The 24,659-nt window shown below is 37.5% G+C and overlaps 1 pseudogene; it reads left to right on the plus strand.

Annotated features, from left to right (window-relative positions):
• LOC113108958 (NACHT, LRR and PYD domains-containing protein 3-like) overlaps positions 1-24,659 on the plus strand; it is a 57,326-nt pseudogene that overhangs the window by 21,034 nt on the left and 11,633 nt on the right.

Genomic DNA, 24,659 nt, shown 5'->3' on the forward strand with positions numbered 1-24,659 from the left:
AACGCAGCGAGACTGTTCAAGTTTTTTTTATTTTACTCTTTGAAAGTGAAAGTGAAGTGACATTCAGCCAAGTATGGTGACCCATACTCAGAATTTGTGCTCTGCATTTAACCCATCCGAAATGCACACACACAGAGCAGTGAACACACACGCACACTGTGAGCACACACCCGGAGCAGTGGGCAGCCATTTATGCTGCGGCGCCCGGGGAGCAGTTGGGGGTTCGATGCCTTGCTCAAGGGCACCTAAGTCGTGGTATTGAAGGTGGAGAGAGAGCTGTTCATGCACTACCCCCCACCCACAATTCCGTCCGGCCCGAGACTAGAACTCACAACCCTTCAATTGGGAGTCCAACCCTCTAACCATTAGGCCACAACTTCCTCATTGCTTCGCGATGAGAGTAATAAGACATAATTCACCCCCAAAAGATGTGATGTGGTTATCTCAGATAAATAAATATAAATAGTGTTGCGTGTTCCACAGTTATTGTCAAGTGTTCATAGAATAGAATAGAAGGGAGGGTTGTACCAGAGATTCGCTCAGCAGTCCGGACTACCCTCTGTAGTCTTGGCAGCTGAGCTGAACCAGACAGATATTGAAGTGCAGAGGACAGATTCAATGATGATGGAGTCGAACTGTTTCAGCAGCTCCAATGGCAGGTTTAACTTCCTCAACTGGCTAAGGAAGTACAACCTCCTCTGGGCCTTTTTCACAATTGAGTAAATGTGAATGTCCCACTTCAGGTCCTGAGAGATAGTAGTGCCCAGGAACCTGAATGACTCCACTGCAGTCACAGTGTTGTCCATGATGGTGAGTGAGAGGAGATGGAGGTGAGTAGGGAGAACTGAGTTAGTTTGGGCAGGAGGCCTTTTGGAATTATATTGTTTCAGGCTGAGCTAAAATCCACAAACAGGATCCTCACATAAGTCCCTGGTCTATCTAGATGTTACAGAACATAATGTAGTCCAATGTTGACAACATCGTCAACAGACCTGTTTTTTTCTGTTGGCAAACTGAAGAGGATCCAGCAAGGGTCCTGTAATGTCCTTCAGGCGGGCCTACACTAGTTTTTCAAATGAATTCATGACCACAAATGGTAAAGTCACAGGCCTGTAGTCATTTAGTCCTGTAATTTTGGATTTCTTTGGGATGGGGATGATAGTGGAGCGTTTGAAGCATAAAGGGACTTTGCACAGCTCCAGTGATCGATTGAAGATCTTTGTGAAGAAGGGGGCCAGCTCGTCAGCATAAGATTTCAGACAGACTGGTATAACACAATCTGGGCCTGGTGCTTTTTTCCTTTTCTGCTTCTGGAAGACCTGGCACACCTCGGTTTTCCTGATCTGAATTGCAGGTGTGGGGGAGAGGTGTGAGAGCGGTTGTTTGGGGTGGGGTTGCAGAAGGTGTGAATGGGTGTGTCAAGAGGTGTTCAGGGCAGGTATTGGGAGTTTTTTTTAAACCTGCAAACTCATTCAGATCATCTGCCAGTTGTTGATTCTCCACAGTGCTGGGGGACAGTGTCTTGTAGTTGATGATCTCCTTCAGACTTTTCCACACTGATGCTGAGTCGTGAACTGAGTGTCACAGTCTTCTGTCTTTCTGTCACTGTCTTCTGTGAGTGTTGTGTTTGTTTGGTGCCATGGGCTCTCTCCTGTCTTTCTCTGACCCCGCCCGTCTTGTTACCTAATCATTGTTTTAGTTGCTCCACCTGTGTTTCTCCCCTGCTTCCGGACTCATTTACCTACACTCCGCACACCTGGTCACTCAATCACACACACAGCTGTTGCCCATTATCACAGACTATATATTCTCATCTCACGCACCACTCTGTCTGGCTGTGTTATATGTTAATTGTTACTTGACATTCATTTTTTTGCATTCAGGTTGCTTCTGCTTGTGTCCCTGTCATTTGGTTCTGTTTTGTTTTTGCCTTGTTGGCCTTTTTGTTCCTGTTTATCAAAAAGTAATGTGCATTTGGACCCAGACCCTGTTCTTTCTTTGGCGCTCTCTACCGCCCCGTGACACTGAGTCCTTATTTTCCAGAATAATTCCTCTTTGCCACTCTGATCTCCTTTTCGAGTGTGTAATTGGCCTGTTTATACAAGACACTGCCCCCCTTCCTGTAAGCATCTTCTTTGACCTGATGGAGCTGTCTGAGTTTTGCAGTGATCCATGGTTTGTCATTGTTTTAAGTTAGATGAGTCTTGTTAGGAATACAGATATCCTCACAGAAACCTACATATGATGTAACAGTCTCTGTGAGCTTGTCCAGATCGGTGGCAGCATCTTTAAATTCACTCCAATCAGTAAGTTCAAAACAAGCTTGTAAATCCTGCTCTGCATCATAAGTCCATCTTTTTTTACAGTCCTTAATACAGGTTAAGCTGAATTATTTTTGCCTGTAGATTGGTATAAGATGAACCAAATATTGATCAGAGCATCCCAAAGCTGCTAGTGGAACAAAGTGATATGCATCCTTTATTGTGTTGTTATAGTGATCCAGTATATTACTGTCTCTGGTGGGACATGTGATGTGCTGTCTAAATTTTGGCAGTTCACGAGAGAGATTGGCTTTATTAAAGTCCCCAAGAATGATTAAAACAGAGTCAGGGTGTTGTTGTTCTGTCTCTGTGATCTGATCAGCGAGTTTCTATAAAGCCAGGCCCATGTGCACTTGTGGTTGAATGTAAACACTAACAAGAATTAACAAGCAAAACTCCTGTGGCGAATAGAATGGCTTGCAGTTAATGACGAGTGTTTCTAGATCTAAACAGCACATCTTTAACACTGTTACATCTGTACACCACCTTTTCTCGATGTAAAAGCATGTCCCCCTGCTGCACGATTTCCTCATTGATTCTGCAATGTGGTCCACTCTGAACAGCTGAAAGCCGGGCACATGGAGTGCACTGTATGGAATGGTGTCGTTTAACCAAGTTTCCATGAAACTCAGAGCAACAGAGTAGAGCAGAATAAGTTTGTCCGTTTTGTTGGGTAGAGAGTGGAGGTTTGCCAGATAGATGCTAGGCAATGGCATTCGAAATCAACACTTTGAGCTTCATGAGGGCACAGGCTCTCTTCCCCCGTCTGCGCGTCCTGAAGCACTTGATCAGCACAGCTGCTCTGCCAACTACTTTGTCGAGCAAAACATCAGAATAGTTGAAAACCGGTAATATATAGGGAGTGTTTGGTGCCTAATGTCCAGAAATTTGTCTCTGGTGAAACTGATTGCAGGAATATAACTAAAGAGAGGAGAAACTAACAAAAACACAACATCAACTGCAGAGCACATCATGGAGGTTGCCATCAGTATTGGGTCCATCTTGCTTTTTGTTAAATAAGGTGCTAGCTGTTAAGAACACGTCTTTACACATCAGTGTATTGTCTATCGTCACAAGCCGCAGGGTTTAATTTGGTTTTGTTTGTATGTTTGTAATACTCTCAAAGCCATGATTCCCATCCACTTACATTATATTGCTTATTTTTTAGTGAAATATTTCTTTAAGTTTAGGTATTTGGTAGGATTAGGTATGTAGAATAAGGCATTGATATATGTTTAATTAGTTATAATAAATGTCTAATATTCTAGTAATATGCATGCTAATAAGCAACTAGTTAAGAGACCCTAAAATAAAGTGTTACCAAAGTAAGGTAACTTCACTTTAAAACAGACAAAGACCACATATAAATAATGTTTTTTTCTCTAACAGACATAAAATCAGATATTAGATCAGACAAATGTGTACACATTGTTACGATTATAACCAAACTGCAACAAAATAAAGGAGACACCACACACAACTGGAGCTTGACAATATTTATTTAACTAAAGAAAAAGTGTAAAATACGTTATCAGTATAAATGTACATCCATTTGTCATCAAATGAAGGTAAGTACCAGTGACAATCCAAACAACAAAAAATACTGAGGATAGATGGTCAGGATGTGAAACCCGTGGCCACTTTTATCCTCCTTCACCCACACATATATAAAAACGGTTAAAAAATAAAATGAATAAAGAAAAAGGCAATCGCTAAGTTCCACCTCCATCAGATGACAGGTGCGTCAGAGCGCATCACTAGCTGTCATGAGAGAGCGCCAGAATTGAAATAAACTTTAAAACATACAGAACATTTGCTCACAAGACTCACAAGACAGTCAAACCTGGAGCTTGTAGCCTACATTTTTTTCAAAATGTGAAAATCATCTTGTTTGCTATTTGCAATTGTCATTTATTAATGCATTCTGCTATAAACAGTGGTTAGATCCATTTTTATTAAGAGTGTAAAGCATGAAATCAGAACACCATAACAGTAAGATGCTGATAATTTGCAAGGGACAGACACAATATTGATTCCACTTGTGGTGTTGAAAGTGCTTTAGAAACTAAGTAGAGTTGAATTAAGTATTATGTATGTGGCACAGAGGTTCCGTACAAAAAGCAATGCAACTATTGGTTGATCATATTTATTATTTTATTTAATAATAGCTGTAAATTAATAATAATGAAGCTCTAAGATTGGCAAGAGCAGAATCCAAATTTTCAGTACTTATCCTGCTTGATCTGTCCACTGCTTTTGACACGGTTAACCCCTTACTTGTAACCCCCCTTTTTTGGCATGGAGACCGAAATTACATACCCAAAATAAAAAGGTTTCTGCTCATGATTCTTTCTGACTAGATACATAATCAACCTTTGTTCACAAAGCTGACACTTTAAAGTTTGCTGTTCAGGAATCAGAATGACTCAGACTGTTATGATAATAGAGATATATAAGCTCAAACATAAAAATAAAAATATAAAAAACATATGTTTTAAATGTATTTAAAAAAATGTTGATGTAGGAAATGAGTTTGAAAACACAGTGTAGCTAAGGCCACAAGTCTTCCAAACCTTCATAAAAAATTTCATAATCGAATCTGTAAAACGGTGAATTTTATGAAATATTTTCTAAGGCCATGTCATGTGTGTTTTTAGAGAAGGCTAATCAGATTGATTTATGGCACTTGTCTTCTCTATAAGATCTCACATGTAAACATTCCTGTGCTCTTTGTGTATGTTTCACTGTTGAAAGCTGCCCGATTCATTATTGTATTGTTCTCACCAAACGAGTCTTTCACACCTCCGCCAGGGATGACACATTATCCGCATTATTCTTTTATCATTATTCTTTTGTTTTTATTCCACCTTTATTAGCCTTGATTGTGGTTTTTCAGGCTTTACAAAGCAACAAAGCAGCGATCTCACTTCAGTCTCTCTTTGCATTTAGCCCTTATTTATCAAAAGTCTTACTATAAAAATACAACAAAACATTTTCTTACGACCTTACGTGAATTATTGAGACAAAAATGCATTATGAAGAAGAAGCACCTGCTATTAGTAGCATTGGTGCTAACGTTAGCATCAAGCTACATCTGACAATTTATGAAATTATTAGTACACTTTTACTAAAAACTCACTTTAAACCCCGATCGAGTGTTTATAATAACTTCCTTTAGCGATCAGGGGTGGAATTTGGTCGTTTACTGTTGTAAAAATATGTTATTTGTAGCCTTTTTCATCGCTGCACAAGTTAGCATTGCCGATGTACATTTTCGATTTTTTTTTATAAAAACGCCCCAGATCTCAAGAAATTCTCATACCAAGCTTTACTATCGTAATCGCGGGTTTATTGTTCGGATATTTTGTGTGTACAGAGGTGTTTCAGTGTTGTTTTGGCCAGATAACTACCAGGAAGTGTGCAGGAAGCATGTGACACGATGGGGCGGTGTCCAGATATTACACTCTCAGATTGACATTTGGGAAGGCCCAATCGGAGTCTGAGACACACAGCACGAGCTGCCGGCACAGCAAATACATACACAGATCGCTGGGAGAGGCTGTTTATCATCTGATCGCGTAAATCCGAGGAAAATGAATAGAAATGACGATTCTGTCTGAAGAAATATGAAGTAAACATCAGTAAATATATCCATATATCTCCGCAGATATGCATCTGTGCTCTATAAATCCTTATTGACGCTGTTCAGTGAGTCTATGTGAACACAAATAAACCGCTGCTGACGTGACTGAATATGACTGAGAGGTGAATTTCTTTTCAATAATGAAATACATACAAATACTAACTAGATCTTGTTGTCAAAATACATAAGTTAGTATGAACAGTAGAGTTAGTGTACAGAATAAACAGTTCGTACAGTATAAAAACTGTAAACGAATACAATTAATGTCCAATTAAAGTTGGTTTAAAGCAATTCATATTTTATTTTCTGATGATGAAATGACGATTCTGTCTGAAGAAATATGAAGTAAACATCAGTAAATATATCCATATATCTCCGCAGATATGCATCTGTGCTCTATAAATCCTTATTGACGCTGTTCAGTGAGTCTATGTGAACACAAATAAACCGCTGCTGACGTGACTGAATATGACTGAGAGGTGAATTTCTATTCAAAATGTGGCATAATACGGATTTATTATTTTGCACTCCTGACATAAATCACTAAATATCTGTCACTGCAACAATGTTTTATCAAAATATTGGTCAAATATCGAAGCTAGAGTCTTTAAACTTTCAGTTGATGCATAGTTTGTCCAGATGAAGTAAGACAGTGATGTTTAATGTGCTGTGAAAGTGAAACAATAATAAACTGGGGCCGTCAGCGATGTTTGCACGTAAAGGGGTTAATCACCAGATCCTCCTATTAACCCTACTGGCAAATGGCATCTCAGGAACCACACTTCAATGGTTTGAGTCTTACCTATCAGATAGGTCCTTCAAAGTATCTTGGGGAGGTGAGGTGTCCAAGTCTCAACATCTAACTACTGGGGTGCCTCAGGGCTCAGTTCTTGGACCACTTCTCTTCTCTGTCTACATGGCATCATTAGGTTCTGTCATTCAGAAACATGGCTTTTCATACCACTGCTATGCTGATGACACTCAACTCTACCTCTCATTCCATCCTGATGATCCGACGGAGGCTATTCGCATCTCAGCCTGTCTAACAGACATTTCTTCCTGGATGATGGACCATCACCTTCAACTCAACCTTACCAAGACTGAACTGTTTGTGATTCCAGCAAACCCATCGTTCCATCACAATTTCGCCATCAAGTTAGGCACATCAACCATTACTCCTTCAAAAACAGCTAGAAGCCTTGGAGTTATGATTGATGATCAGCTGACTTTCTCATACCAAATTGCTAAAACTGTCCGATCCTGCAGATTTGCTTTATTCAACAACAAGAAGATCAAGCCCTTTCTTTCGGAACATGCTGCACAACTCCTTGTTCAAGCTCTTGTTCTGTCCAGGCTGGACTATTGCAATGCTCTCTTGGCAGGTCTTCCTGCAAATTCTATCAAAACTTTACAATTAATTCAGAACGTGGCAGCAAGATTAATTTTTAATGACCCAAAAAGAATACACGTCACACCTCTGAACTCCCCAACTCAATCCGAGCAGCTGAATCCTTAGCCATCTTCAAGAATCGGCTTAAAACCCATCTCTTCCATCTTTATTTGACCTTCTAACTTTAACACTCACTATTCTAATTCTATTCTTTAAAAAAATCTAACTACCTTTCTAATCTTTTTGTATTCTATTTTCTTTTCATTTATTATGCAATTGTATATGTATGTGTGTGTGTATGTGTAAAGACCTCTAACTAGCTTGCTCTATTCTTTTATTTTTATTTTTTATTCTATCTGTTTTCTTTTTATTTATTATATTATTTAAAATCCCATGCTACGTGTACTGTGTTAACCTAACTGAGACTTGTTATAGCACTTATATATCATTGCTCTTTTTGTTGTTTTTGACCGCTTCCACTGTCTTCATCTGTAAGTCGCTTTGGATAAAAGCGCCTGCTAAATGAATAAATGTAAATGTAAATGTAAATGTAAATCATCGTAAAATGTTTAAATGTGCATAATTTCAATTTATACACAAGCATTTATTTACTGTCAATTAATAACTTATTTTTTCATTGACCATTAACAACTAATGTAACACTGCTGTTAAATATATCACTTGGGTTTAGTCAACAAGTTGTTAATAAAGGATGAAAAAAACATTATGCAAGTCTTTAACACTTAATTCAATTACAATTAATGGTAATTACATTAATATTAATTGAAAAACTCGCTATTTGTTTTACCTTGTTAATTTGTTAACAACATAGAAACTACAATTTATAAATTATTAATTAACTGTAAATTAACAGTTTGTAAATTATTTGTAAGTACTGTATAAGTCTGTATTTCTTATATTACATTTACATTAATTCATTTAGCAGATGCTTTTATCCAAAGCGACTTACAAATGAGGTCAGTGGAAACAATCAAAAACAACAAAAAGAGCAATGATATATAAGTGCTATAACAAGTTTCAATTAGGTTAACACAGTACACATAGCATGGGCTTTTAACCTGATAACTGTCACTCACGTTTTTGAAGATATACTTGAATGTGCATGATACAAACCTAAATTTTTATATTTCATGACTGAAAACATTTTGTAACATGATTTTGATGTGCCATTTACATGGTAATGCAATGTCTGATTTTAAAATGGGTTTTGAAGGATGAATTTTGAGATTTTATGTTTTCAAGTGATATATAACTTCTGATGATTTCTAAAATGTGATAGAGAAAAAGGCAACGAGGAAGTCTTTTTTTTAAACAAAGGTCAAAGCTCCTTTTGTAATGTAGATTTCTGAGGGTGCACTTTTGTCATAAATTGATCTATTACTTTTCCTACATAATTTTTAACAAAAAATATTAGTATAATATATATTTGGGAGTCTTAGACCTTTCCAACGATATATAGTTTGTCAAGATTAGATTAAATTTGATTGTAATATAGTCAACGTAGGTGTCCCGTATACGGGACATTTAACAGGTTAAATAATATAATAAATAAAAAGAAAATGGAATAAAAAAAGAGTAGAGCAGGCTAGTGGTAGGGGTCTTTACACACACACACACACACACAAATGCATAATAACTGAAAAAAAAGAATACAAAAAGATTAGAAAGGTAGTTAGATTGTTAACCCTCTAAGCGCCAAAGTCACAAAATTTCGACAAGACATCATACTTAATAAAATAGACTGTAGTTCCTTATATGGTGTAATATCTCATTTGTATTCCCTTCCACTAGATGGCAGATATGTAGTACTTTGATTCTAGTACTATTTGATTCCAACATTATGCAATGTTTCTGTTCAAAGTGTTCGAGGAAATAGCAAAGCAAGTGAGCAAAGTTGCGAGGATGTGTTGCAAATGTTGTTCGTCGATTCTGACTCTGAAGGGGAATATTTGCCTTTTGGAAATTACGATTGGCCGTCTAATGATTGCGCTTCTCGCGGTACATCTTTGCAGTGGAATGTTGCCGGCAGACAGTACAGGTGCAGTCAGTGTGGAGAAGGTGCGCTCTGCTCTGTGCCATGCAATGAATGAGAGGAACCATACACTCAAGAACTACGAACTGTGTCACATAGATACCTGATTGGGCAGATGGCTGATAAACTGATCAAAAAATAGACACATGTAACAAAAACAACAACAACAACAAATACAAAAAAAAAAACATTTTTGATTAAAAAAAGAGATTAATCAACACAATACTTATATTCCCTGCCGGTGTCCCTGCCCAGTGGAGTCTTCGGTCTTCACATGGGGAGGCTTAACTGGAGGGCTGCCGCAACCACTGCCACGGTATACTAATCTTTTTTCATACCCAACAAAACGGAAATTTAATTCAGCTGAACGCACTTTCAGCTGAATTCAAAGGTCTAAGCAAGCGCACAACACTGACAACGTATGCAACAGAGTACGAGACCAAACACAGCACTTCTCAACACAGTAAACAAACAAGTGTTTCCTAACAGCAACAACTGCGCTAAACACTAATGAGACAAGAAATAAATACACTTACGATCTGCTTTTAACTCCCGCTGATTTAACTGCTTCTCACAAAGGGTATTTCTTTACACTGTCTTGGTTAGAGCTTGAACGCACTTTACTGTTTATCACAACAAATGTTATTTTTATTGTTATCAAAGTTGCTTGAAATGTTTACAAATACATGGAGTCTATCCCCAAACCTAAACATAACCACTTAAAATATGAAATTACATAATGCTGACAATAATGAAATACATACAAATACTAACTAGATCTTGGTGTCAAAATACATAAGTTAGTATGAAGAGTAGTTGGTGTACAGAATAAACAGTTCGTACAGTATAAAAACTGTAAACGAATACAATTAATGTCCAATAAAAGTTGGTTTAAAGCAATTAATATTTTATTTTCTGATTTTCCATGATCTAGTCTAAAGTGTGAAATATTTATGGTCATTAATAAGCCATTGTGTAATTCTTTACATTTGAGCTAATTAAACAGCAACACTTTGTTTTATTATTTAGTTTATAAACTACTAATGAACCACAGAAGTTTTAAAATGAGTTGTGTTATAGTTATTGTATAATTATTATAAAGTGTTTGTGGCAATATGGAAAAAGTCCGTGCCAGGTCTTTTACCCTACCCTTCATTAGGAGGAGGTATGGAAAACGGATATATAAGGAGGACAAAACGGAAGCAGGGGGTGTGTGAAAAAACAAAAAAGAAATCTGAGTATTACCTGACGGCTCCATGACTGCGGCTGCTGCAGCTTATTGTGCGGGATTTGTGGGTGAGCATAGACCGGGTGCGATCCGAAGAAGATTGGTTTCGCATGACGGCCGGTCGCAACCTATCTGCATATCGGCGCGACAGATGAACCCAGTTCACTTGCTGCAGGTACTTTAAGATTTTAGCACCTTACGTAAAGTCACATCGGACATTCAAACGTCCTAATTTTTGTTTCCCCATAACATTGTTTATTCAGCAGCTGGCTGGACTCCCCTAACGCAGACTGATTCGTGCCGCTGATTTTACGCGCACGCTCGCAGACGCACGCACGCACGCACACACGCACACACACACCCACCCGCTCAATCAACGGGATTAATATGGGTTTTGTGTAAACTTGGACTAAGACATTTTTTTTTGTCTTTTCTTTGTTATTTGTTTGGTTTAAGAATTGAAGGACTGTTATTTCCTTATTTTCCTTTATTGTACTTTTTTCTTTTTTCGTTATTTTCCTTCTAAACAAAAAGTGTCAAAATGAACGGAAGTGAAACATTGTAAATTTGTTTGTGTTTTTTATTTTGAATAACATCTTTTGACTTGAGAAAAAACTGAATCTGGTTGTGAGTGTTATTTAAAAGTATGTGTTTTTGTGTAGCTGGTACATTGTGTATCTGGTGGGTTTTAGTTTGAGCTCTATCTTGAGTTATCTGGGAACCTAAAAACGAAAATAGTTATAGATTGACTTGACAAATTTTGGTCTTGTCTGGCGCCCGAAAAATTTTGATATTTAATTTTAACTAACTGAAGGAAAAAAACCTAGTTAGGTCTAACTGGAGGCCCGCCACCGCTTACACAGTATTTAACACAAACATACTGCAGAATATAAACTATATTAACTCATAAATTCACATTAATTTTACTGTTTGTATTGTTATTTACACAGGTTATGTGGATGTAATCTCACTGCTCAGTCCTGTGAGAGTTTTTCTTCAGCTCTACAATCCTCAAATTCCCATCTAAATGTGCTGGACCTGAGTAACAATGACCTGCAGGATTCAGGAGTGAGCCTGCTTTCTGAAGGAGTGAAGAGTCCAAACTCTAAGCTGGAGATGTTGAGGTTTGCGTTTCAAATATTTGATAAATTCTTTTACAATCAAATTATTTAAATGTTATAAACTCAAATAAATGCTATAAACTCATAAATTCAAATGAATATCACTTTTTGTTTTGTTATTTACACAGGTTATGTGGATGTAATCTCACTGCTCAGTCTTGTGAGAGTTTTTCATCAATTTTACAATTATCAAGCACCTGTCTGAGAGAGCTGGACGTGAGTAACAATGACCTGCAAGATTCAGGAGTGAAACTACTTTCTGATGGACTGAATAGTCCAAACTCTAAGCTGGAGATACTGAGGTTTGAGTTTGAAATGTTTGATTAATTATTTTACATTGTTTTACTAATTAATTATTAAAAAACACGCACTGTTAAGATTTATTCTGTTCACAGCTACTGTGTTATTCTGCAGAGTTTCCATCTGTAATCTCACTGCTCAGTCTTGTGAGAGTTTGTCATCAGTTTTACAATCATCAAAATCTGTTCTGAAAGAGCTCAACCTGAGTAACAATGACCTGCAAGATTCAGGAGTGAAGCTGCTTTCTGATGGACTGAAGAGTCCAAACTGTCAGCTTGAGATACTGAGGTAATTGGTTTTCCATAAAACAGTTAACAAATTGTTACCACAATAAATGGCTGTTGAATCTAGTGCTGCAACTAACGATTATTTTGATAATCGATTAATCTGTCAATTATTTTTACGATTAATCGATTAATCTTCATGTACTTCTATTTTAGTTTTGCTAATTAAATTACTAACAAATGGTCTTAATCATCCAACATAGACTTTTTAGAGATGTTAACCATTTTGCATTGTCATATCCTCATCAAAAATATACCTGGAGTTGTTTTATTATGTGTTAGTAATCCTTGTCAAACTCTTCTGTAATCAAAACACTGACCCATACTCTAGCAAATTTCACAAGGAGATTTCAAATAATGTTTTCACCAGGTCAGCCTAAAAAGACGCTCAGGACAGATGACAGGCCACTGTTGCTTGTGGTCACATAAGCTTACCATTTTAACGTGTTTTTAAGCCTTGCCACTTGTCTATTTAAACATTCAAAAGAGTTTAAAGCATTCAAACAAGATGCAGAAAAGCTCAACTGAGAAGCTGTTACTCGTGCGCTGTGTTCAGTGAGCATGCGGAGAGAGAGAGAGAGAGAGCCGCGTCTCACAGACAGCAACACTGAACCTAGCTCTACTTTGTGAAGTTCTCCTTGAACTTCCCCCTGCACCTGAACGAACAAATATAAATCGCAGTTTAAACAAACAGAAAAGGATGTGAAAGAGCCCAATTCAGCACTGCGGTGTTCTGGTGTTCAGAGCTCATGCAGAGAGAGGCGTCTCAAAACGCCTGAACACTGAATTTGCCTTATTTTGCTCTTGTACCGTCAAATACAAATACAGTCAAGTTCATACCGTCTTAGAAAGTATGTTAAAAAAAACTGTCGGTTATTTCTTAACTAAAAGTAAAAAGTTGAGAAAAAAATTTAAGTGTATTATATTGGATGGGTTCATCATCTCTTAAAGTGACCGCACCTAATTTAGCTATAGCTGCTGTAATGTTAATCCAAGAAAATGAAAGAAAAATCACTCACTGCTCTTTACTGAATTACTTTGTAGTTTTACCAAGAATGCACAGTCAAACCAGCAATTATTCAGACACCAGATATATATTTTTTACTAGTAGTTGCAGGACACTATAATACATTTATGCAGGCAAGTATAGCAAAATAAAGTGAACTGCAACATATTATACCCAAAAATTCTTCATACAGTGGACCAGTAGTGAAATTGATTAATAATAATAATATTGATAATGATAATAATAATAAAATTGGAACCAAAAATTATTCAAAAAAATATATATACACAGTTATGAGGTGTTTTATGCGCGTGTGTGTGTGTGTGTGTTGACAAATCTTTCGCGATGTCCTAAAAGCCAGGATTCCCACACAACACGTCCGCTAAAGTCTGATTTGTGACCTAATGACTCCTTTTAGCCGATTCATTATAATGAATGGTTAAAGCAATTGGTCTGCCCGTCAGTGTCTAACAAATCATTACTTCTTTGAAGAACATACACATCTGAAAAGAGAAAGTAAGTGTGCGTACCCCATTTAGCAAGAGTGTTAAGTAAAATTTAGCCTTAATAATCTACAGTATGTATAGGCCTATGACAATGTGTAGTAAATTACATATAAAATAATTTAAAGTTAGACTGGAGTGAGATGAAACTAGATCTGTTGCTATAGCTAGCTGCTAATTTTATATGGGAAAAAATAAACTATTACACCTTTTAACGTCACGTTTTTAATTGATATGATTACACTAAAATAATTATCAGGTCTATCAAAAAAGGATTTTATCTTTCTTAACTATGAAAGCCAGTCATGGAAAAAAAATCACAGCTTTTTTTGCAAAGAGGGCAAGAAAAGATGACAGTGATCGTTTTTTCATGAATAGGATAAAAAAAAAATTGAAAAAAAATTTGAAAGTAAAATCCATCAAAAGGTTGTCCAGAAAAAAATAAAAAATGACACACAAAAAAAAACTGCTGTGTGAAAGAGAGCAGTGAATACTTAGAAAAAAAGTGCATTTCAAATACTTTTAAACACTTACCTCTCTCATTCAGTCATAATTAGGCTGCACGACTGAATTATGAACTGGTAAACATCAAACTGATCACAGAACATGTTAGTAAGTAAAGCTTTTTACTTTTAACTGTTAAAACGCAATGTTATTAGCTTTTACGACTAAACATTTGCAAACAACGTTGTACTGGAGAATCTGCACAAAATAAAAGTCTTAAACAGTTCAGTAGTGCAGAGTTTACAGGTTACTCTTCTGTTTTTAAGGCTCAGGGTAAAGTGCTCCCACACTTTGGATGACTTCGTTCGATTAGTTTAATCTTCTGCTTTTTTCTTTTTCTTTCTCAAGCTTACTCCACTGCCGTCTGTCTCCACCATCTCGCTGAATGCTACAGACGCAGTTCGGGAAACACGTGACATAAAACGAGGCCAGCTATTGGCTATTCGCTACTTCTCCTGCTGTACTGGCTGAGCACAACCTGCGGTGGCTCATTACTGCCACACTTTGGTCAGCGCAGATTTAAAATATGCACAAAATGAGCCGCTTACGGCAAATAAAAGTTGTTTAGCAACTAATCGATGACTAAATTAGTTGACAACTATTTTAATAATCGATTTTAATCGATTAAATCGATTAGTTGTTTCAGCTCTAGTTGAATCGTTGTATCTGTTGTCAATGGAATTTCAGAACTACAGACAAAAACAAAATTTGCAGGCATTTTTTCATATTTATAAAGATGTCTGTAGTAGGTCTGGTCCGGTTTGAAATTATGAAGACATGATAACCTTAGATAAAAAATATCTTGATATCAACGTCTGGTAAAAAAAAATCCCCCAATGAAAACAATACCTTTGATTTTTAAGAAAGACAGAACATTTTGAAACAGTAGATATATAAGGCCAAATAATTAAAATAAATAATGTAAATATTTGTAATTAAATGATGTGCAATTACATAAGTGAGCGTAAACCTGCAGGTCAGCAATAATCAGAAAAAAATAAAATTAATTCTAAATGGAAAATAATAGACACTTAATCTAAGCCTGCAACTTAACCTAACCCTGCAGCTCAATAATTGAGAGCATAAATTTAAACATAATCTCTATAAAAATGTATGATAAATAAATCAATCATAAAAAATGCAGTCATTTAGCTAAATGTCATTCATAAAGTCTTTACTGCTGTGATGTTGGGAAGTTTTACATTTTTCTTTAAGATAGCCACTGTATTGAATACATACCTGGGGTTATGTTTGTTTTCTTCTAAAAGATAAGAAAAGTAATCGGATCTAGTTTTAATGCTTTTCTGTAGGATAGGTTATGTTCCCGTCAAGCAATACAAAATACTTCTAGTTTTATTTTCCTCCAGCTACCCTCCATTTTCCGGGCTGACTGCTTTCCTTAATTCGGATACATCAGGAAGATGACTTACAAATCAGTCTTTTGTGGTAGAAGTGATGGTTCTACCATGCTTTTAACAAGAAGTAGAATTTACAGTTTTAGCTATATGAAGTTTGCAACAAACTAAATAATGATCTGAGATATCATCACTTGGCTGCATAATTTCAACACCATCAACATCAATTGCATTGGGACATTATTAAATCTAGAGTATGATTTCGACAGTGAGTAGGTCCTGAGACGTGTTGTCTAACCCCAATAGAGTTCATAATGTATATAAATGCTGATCCCAATGCATCTTTTTCATTATCAACATGGATATTAAAATCACCAACCATTAAAACTTTATCTGCAGCCAGCACTAACTCGGATGTAAAATCAGCAAACTCTTTAATAAAGTCTGCATGGTGCCCTGGTGGTCTGAATACAGTAGCAAGTACAAACATCTCAGGGGATATATCATTAACATTTGTTTCTCTGGATAATGTTATATGAAGCACCATTACTTCAAACAAGTTATACTTGAAGCCTGCCCTCTGAGAAATCCTAAAAACATTGTTATAAATTGAAGCAACACCTCCCCCTTTACCTTTTGGACATGGCTCATGTTTATAAAAGTAATCTTGTGGGGTAGACTCATTTAAAATAATGAAATCATCAGGTTTTAGCCATGTTTCTGTCAAACAGAGCACATCTAGATTATAATCAGTGATCATATTATTTACCAAAAGTTATTTCTTAGAAAGGGACCTGATATTTAATAAGCCAAGCTTTATCATTTATTTATCCGTATTGCATCTGTTTTTTATTTGTTGAACCTCAATTCAATTGTTACTCCTAAATTGGTTTGAACGTCAACATGAGACAAGAGCAAGTTCTCCAGTGTGCAGAGAATCTCTTATCTTGGTATGTAGTTAGACTCAGTGAGTATGACGGCATGTCTCACCAGCGAGCATGGTCTGCACAGACAACACTGCGGCTGTTTCATACATCTACCGACAGGGCAGTCTAGGATCACGCCGCTTATCTCAACTCGCCCGCCATCTCCTACTCCCCTGGAGTCCGATGTGGCTCAAGTCACTGCGTCTTCTGAGGAAGCTCAAACATGGAGCCAACACACTCTCATGACAGCTCACATTCCCCTCGGAATGATCCATCTGATCTGAAGACATACGGGGAATTACAATTCCTTGACCCAGCCTCCCCTGGGCACGGATGCACTGGCACACAGCTGGCCTCGGACTCTACGCAAGTATGCGTTTCCCCCAGTGAGTCTGCTCACACAGACACTGTGCAATATCAGGGAGGATGAGGAACAGGTCCTGTTGGTTGCGCCTTACTGGCACACCCTGACCTGGTTTTCGGAACTCATGCTCCTCTCTCAGGGGCTGGGCACCATATGGCACCCTTGTCCAGATTTTTGGAACCTCAATGAACCTTGGAACCTAAGTGATCTGCCACCAGCAGTGGTGGCCACTATTACTCATGTTCATGCTCCTTTTACGAGGCAGACCTTTGCTTTGAAGTGTCTGTTCATAAATTGGTGTTCTTCTCACCTAGAAGACCCCTGGAGATATTTGGTCAGTGTTGGGCTTTCTTTTCCTGCAAGGAAACTTGGCGCGTGGGCTGTAACCCTCCACACAGAAAGTATATGTTGCTGCCATTGCAGCCCATCACAATGCAGTGGACGTCCGGGCCCTGGGGAAGCATGACTTGATCATTAGTGTGCTTCGCATATACGTGGACCACACCCAGAGCTTCAGAAGCTCTAAATAGTAGCTCCTGGTCTGTTTTGGGGGACAGCAGAATTAGAAGGGGGTGAGGGATCACTCCACATGGAGTGTTGCCTCCTCCTATGGGCTGTCACATGCTACCTTTCTAGCAGACATCTTTCAAGCTGCGGGCTGGGTGAAACACCTTCACAAGGTTTTACAACCTTTGTGTAACCTGTGCACTGGTTAACAGGTAATTGCTGGGAAAAAACTGGCTCAGGGAACCAGGGTTACGTACGTAACCGAGATGTTCCATTTGTTGTTGTCGAAAAGGGGGTTTCCCATAGGTTGCTGATTGGCTGAAAGTTCAGTAGTCATTGAAGTGTTGCCTTGGGAAGCCAGTAGTTGGGCATTGGTTGATGATGCAGAGTTGTCGGCTGGTTGAAGCTTCAGACGGGCACTCAAGGTTGGACTCGGTGACACAGTGTTTGGAAAATCTTAACCCTCTGAGGTCTAAGGGTATTTTTGGGGCCTGGAGAAGTTTTGTCATGCCCTGACATTTGTGCTTTTTTTCAGTTTCTTATAAACATATAAATGGCTAAAGTCTAATCTCAAATTGAAACAACAGCATTATTTGTTCATTTTTTATATTATTTACATCTAGCTTTTAAATGGCATAGTATTGTATATTGTTTTTGAAACTTCATAATGTTTCACTTGATTATACATTTAGTCAGGAATTATAGTTTAGAAAAAGTATAACTATTAAAATGTTTACACGTTATGTGAAAACTAGTACAAGTGTGTGTGTGTGTGTGTATATATATATACACACACACACACACATATATATATATATATATATATATATATATATATATATATATATATATATATATATATATATGAGAAGAGACTTGTTTATGATATCTGTTGAATAAAACGCTTCATTCTTTTTTTTCTGAGGAAATCCAAATCTCAAATCCTGAGGTAATCCATATCACATATTTTTGGGGTGAATTATGTCTTATTCCTCTCATCACGAAGTAAACAGTAAAATAAAATAACTTGAAGAACAGTCTCGCTGCGTTGTCTTCTGTTGTGTGGGCGTGTTCAAGCCATGTGCTTCAGTGAAACATTATAATCTGAATAGGGCGTTCAGCGTGGGGGCGTGGTCATATTAGAAGATATTGAAGGGAGATGTAAAAAATGGACATCGAGATGTTTGTTTTCGGCAATACTTTTTTAGTTTAAAAGTTTCTATAGATAAATATCTCATGTCTCTTCGTTGAGTATTCACCGAGTTACAGTTCATTTTAATGATGCGTTTTTAAATGAAGATCAGCGCAGACCAATGCTGCAGGCAGCACACCTTGTTTGTTATCTTTATTTTATAAATGCACAAAGTTTTGTTGTTATTATGTCTGTATACAAAAAAGTAGACTCTTTACAGATTTGATTTATGTACAGTATTTCTCTTATCTGTACGATCAAAACTAAAATTGTAATTTAAGTTCTTTTCAGGGTTATCAGGAGAAAATGCCTCATAACGTGTATAGCTGTTAATCGACTCCAGAGGGTTAAATACTCAGGACACCAACAAATTGTGCTTTTAGTTTGAGCTCTTAGCCATGTTTTTTGTCATTATATTTTGTGTTCTTTGAGTGCTGTTCCAGCATGCTTCATCCTGCACGCCTGTTGCTACTTAGCAACGATCATAAGAAACACCACCTGGTATCATAAGAAACACAACCTAGCCTCATCAAACTTTACTTTTATTTTTTTTACTTTAGTTTCTTTTCTTTTCCATTGAGAGTTTTGTGTTCCGAGTTAAACTGGCATTCCGGCCACACTTCAAATGTTGTCTTGACCAATTAGATATTGTCTTTGCTTGTGGTGTTGTGATCTTTCTACTGCCCATTCATAAATCATGTTATCTTATCAATCACAGGGTCTAAATTTTCCTGCTCTTGCAGGGTATAATTTTGGACATGATAATTCATATAACCAGAATATAATACTTTTGATAAATAATTGATTGTCCGAAACAATTCAAGCAAAAAAAGATTCAAACAAACACATACTAAACATAAATATGAATCCTTAAGTTATTCAATACTTTTAAAACGACACAATAAGTGATTAGAAAAATGAGTGTGGGTAACAAATATGTTATGGAGTTAAGCAACGGACTGATATACGTTTGTAAGTCTTTTTGAGTTAATTTTGGTGCATCTACATCTGTAAGTAACTGTTTCTGTGTCATTCTTAAACATAAATACATTATGTGGAGACCAGAGGTTAAAAGAATGCCTAAAAAGGAATTACAGTCTGGTGTTCTTCTTCTAGGTGGGGGGGGAGTCAATTCAAAGAGCTTTTGATTGTGATTATCATGGATTCACATGTGATGGTCATGCTGTGCATCTCTACAACCATCAATCTTGATTACTTGCCCCAAATTTGACAATCTCCTCTCTGAATTGGAATTGTCAATAATTGTTCTTTTGTTCTAATGTTGAAAGTGGTCAAGCTGCTAGTTAGTGGGCTTGCTTCTGACTTGTGGCTCTTGTGGATTTGATTTACAATATCCCATTGTAACCCAGGTAACCCAGTAAGTTAGTAAATAAAAAAGATAAGAAAAAAAATTAAGAAAAGAAAGTATAAGTAATTTGATCATTAACTGTGTCAGAGTGATGAGGTCTTTGTATGATGAGCTCGTAATAGCAGTGAACTGAGTAAGCTCTGCCTACCTGCCGATGTCTAAACGCGTGAGAGAAAGTTCTAGATTTTCTGAGAGAGGAGAAAGAGAGTGAGACAAGGCAGCTGCACGGAGTGATCTTCAACCCCCTCCACATTAAATAATCCATTAAGAGATGAGAGTGATTGGATCCAACAGAAAACCAGAATTTCTTAGCTGATGCTATAACTTAAAGAAGCTGTCGTCAGATTAAGAAGCGGATGAGATTTGTGAAATAGAGGGCAATGGAGACGCACAGAGCATCAGAGTGCCACAATTGAACTTATTTAAAAATATATAAATTCCTTTCCTCTGTGAATTAAAATTCAAACACGTGTAAAAATGCTAATGAGCTAACAAAGTATCATAAAGTATGGTATCCAAGTGTCAATGTGTTCAATAAGTATTAAAGTGTTGAGTTAATGTGTTATCTGAAGTGCACACTTGTGATTTGATGATTAAATTGTTTGAATTAAAGATTAATTATTGTTCCGCCCTGTGTTTCTACAAGGCTGGGTTTTTTGTGAGATTTGAGTTCTTCTGTGACAAGTTTTTGATTCATGCTGGAAGAATGAGGTGCACTTTGTATAGGTCCTTCTTTAAAAAAATAGCATATTGTGAAAAAGTTCATTATTTTCCATAATGTAATGATAAAAATTAAACTTTCATATATTTAAGATTCATTGCACACCAACTGAAATATTTCAGGTCTTTTATTGTTTTAATACTGATGATTTTGGCATACAGCTCATGAAAACCCCAAATTCCTATCTCAAAAAAATAGCATATCATGAAAAGGTTCTCTAAACAAGCTAATAACCTAATCATCTGAATCAACTAATTAACTCTAAACACCTGCAAAAGATTCCTGAGGCTTTTAAAAACTCCCAGCCTGGTTCATTACTCAAAACCGCAATCATGGGTAAGACTGCCGACCTGACTGCTGTCCAGAAGGCCATCATTGACACCCTCAAGCGAGAGGGTAAGACACAGAAAGAAAGTTCTGAACGATTAGGCTGTTCCCAGAATGCTGTATCAAGGCACCTCAGTGGGAAGTCTGTGGGAAGGAAAAAGCATGGCAAAAAACGCTGCACAACGAGAAGAGGTGACCGGACCCTGAGGAAGATTGAGGAGAAGGACCGATTCCAGACCTTGGGGGAGCTGCGGAAGCAGTGGACTGAGTCTGGAGTAGAAACATCCAGAGCCACCGTGCACAGGCGTGTGCAGGAACTGGGCTACAGAGAAGCAGCACTGGACTGTTGCTCAGTGGTCCAAAGTACTTTTTTCGGATGAAAGCAAATTTTGCATGTCATTCAGAAATCAAGGTGCCAGAGTCTGGAGGAAGACTGGGGAGAAGGAAATGCCAAAATGCCTGAAGTCTAGTGTCAAGTTCCCACAGTCAGTGATGGTCTGGGGTGCCATGTAAGCTGCTGGTGTTGGTCCACTGTGTTTTATCAAGGGCAGGGTCAATGCAGCTAGCTATCAGGAGATTTTGGATCACTTCATCTGCTGAAAAGCTTTATGGAGATGATTTTGTTTTTCAAAATTTTTTTCAATTTAGTTCATAGACTCTGGTTACTGACTCTGGTTACTGAGTATTCATTGAGTATTTACACAGCTGAAAAGCTATTGATTTTCAAAGGGAAAAAGTTATATATCGGATTTGCTGAATCGCATTCTGTACATTGAGTCATATTGAGTGTTTATCTGAGTATTTGAATTATTGATTGGAACATTTTGTTTGATTGTATTTTTAAGTTACATTTTATTTTATTTCTTTTGAAGATTTTTTTTATTTATTATTTAATTGTTGTATTCAATTGTTTCAACTGAGTTGGACTGTTCAACATGCTGATTCCAACTACCTAGAAAGTTCCAAAGAGTATGTAGCGGCCCTTCAGCTTCATAGAAAAGAAACAGATAGTTTTGGACGGGTGCCTTTAATTTATTTTAAGATGCAATAAACTTCATTGTTGAAGTGATCGTTGTCTCAATTCTTTGTTGCAAATGTTCTCCATGCATCACAAAACTATGTTTACGCATTAACTTCATAGCACCATAACAATTGTTTTACAGCATTGTGGCCCCGCAAAACTACAAAGAAAACAAAAATCAAAACATAAATATCAAAGCAAAATAAACTCAATCAACATTCACAATAAAAACAAACAAGCAAACAAACATTCACTACACATTTAATATTGTTCAAATTAATCAACAATTGGTACCAAATAAATACATAGAAAACAAACTAACGGACATCGCTCAGCTTGCCAAAGGGATATTAAAGCTTAAACCATTTTCTCAAGCTTGTTAGCTCAAGAACAAACGTGAAAATACTTTTGCTTTGTTTTCTCTCCCTTATATGTAATAAGTGTATTTCGCCATCTAGTGGTTACGCCGAGAAAAACAAATTAAAGGGGAAGGCCATTACAGAGTAATAAGAGGAAACGTTGTAATTAATTTTACACTTTCTCAAATTGTGATCATACGTGATTCATCTAATCAAATAAAAAAAAGAGTAAAACATTTTCTAATATAAAATCAATCTTTACACTGTTAAAAAAAAAGATCAGTGTTGGTTAATCACTCACCTGCTATGTTACCTTCCTCTCTCCAGTAGTCACACCTTTCTTCTGATCAGTTGGCCCATATTGAACATTATACTAGTGTGACACGCTAAACGCTTTACACGCTACACTGTTGTCTTGAGCCTTTCTGTGGAATTCAGCTCATGTTTCAACCATGCTCCTAATCGAATCTTTAATTGTCTGATTTAGGTCTGATACCCTACACTGCTTATAATTTTACTGGAGTATTATTTTATAAAAATGTATTATATAACAGTTCAGTAGTAGTCATTTCATTGTTATTTGTCTTAAACCTTAACTAGTAGATAATTAATAGTAGTTCTTCAGGAAATATGAAATAATATATTATTTATTGATGGTATTACATTCTGATTAGTTCATACATTTTCTTCAGTAGTTAAGCTGTTAACCTGGCCTCCATCGCAGTTACCTGTTCCTTTACACTCCTCTCCACTCTTCCTCGCAGTTCTCGTCTCCTGATTGTGTGCACCCGAGTCTTTTCCAGCCCTGTGTGTCTCCATCCGATCTCCATCAGCAAGTATCATTCTGAGCTTCAAAGACTACTCTACCTGGATCGCTATTCACCATACCCTTCACAACTGATCACTCATCTGGTTGTTCAAAATAAACACTTATAATCCAAAATTATAACCTTCTGTATTGAACAGAATACTGGACCATCTACAATGAAAAACACCAGTATGAGCACCCCTGGGCACTTCAGTGACCTCGCGGACGATGACAGTCAGGAACTTCCTATTCCGCCAGCACCAACTTCCACAAACATTACGGCAGTTTCTTCACCACCATTCATTGCCAGTCCCATGGCCCGACCGGCACCCTTCTCTGGATCGGTGGAGGATTGCAACGGATTCATCCTACAGTGTTCACTGGTCTTTGAGATGCAACCACACTTGTATCTGAGAAATCTTTCTAAAGTGGCATTCGTGATATCACAACTGAATGGCAAGGTGCTCTGTTGGGCCGAAAATGACATACTCCAGTCTATTTCCAGTTCCAACTCACTTCAAGGAAGTTTTCGTCACTTCAAGGAAGTTTTCGGAATGCCTACCTGGGACTGATCAGCTGGAGAATGGTTGTGTTAGTTACGGCAGAATTCCATGACTGTGAGAGAATATGCTCTGCAATTCTGTAGTCTAACTTCTGAAAACACATGGAATGAACAAGCTTTGATTACCACTTCTTGTGAAACCCTGAAGTGGGGAAAAAGCTTTTTCCGTGCACTTCCTATGGCGACTACTCCTCAGTCCAAGGAGTTAGTTCTCTGCTAGTTCTCTGCACTACCTCCATCGAAAGTCCTGTGGAGAGATGCTCAGTAGATATACCTCCTTGTTATGCCCACTTCAGTGACGTATTCTGCCCCCCAGCGAGCCTCCAAGCTGCCTCCACACCGGCCATGGGACTCTGCCATTGATCTGCTTCGGGTGCCAGTGCCCCATGGAAGGATCTATCCACTGTCACTTCCAGAGGAGAAGGCCATGGAGGACTACATTAAGGATGCTCTGGATCAAGGTTACATCCATCCGTCTACTTCCCCTGCTGCTTTAAGCTTCTTTTTTATGGTGAAGAAGGATGGAGGCTTGCGGCCATGTATCGTTTACGGTGCACTCAACCACAGTCAGTCAGACCTCATAATCTGCCTTCCAGAAAACTGCTCCCTCTGCCCATTCCCAACAGACCCTGGTCACACCTAGGAGTGTATTTCATAACCGACTTAGCTTCTTCTGATAACTGTACCTGCATTCTAGTAATCATCAACAAAATCTCCAAGTCATGCCATTTAATTACCCTGAAAGAACTTCCCACAACCATTCAGACTACCGAGTTGATATTCTAACATATCCTC

Source organism: Carassius auratus, chromosome 9 (assembly GCF_003368295.1).
Source record: "Carassius auratus strain Wakin chromosome 9, ASM336829v1, whole genome shotgun sequence".
Taxonomy (NCBI): domain Eukaryota; kingdom Metazoa; phylum Chordata; class Actinopteri; order Cypriniformes; family Cyprinidae; genus Carassius; species Carassius auratus.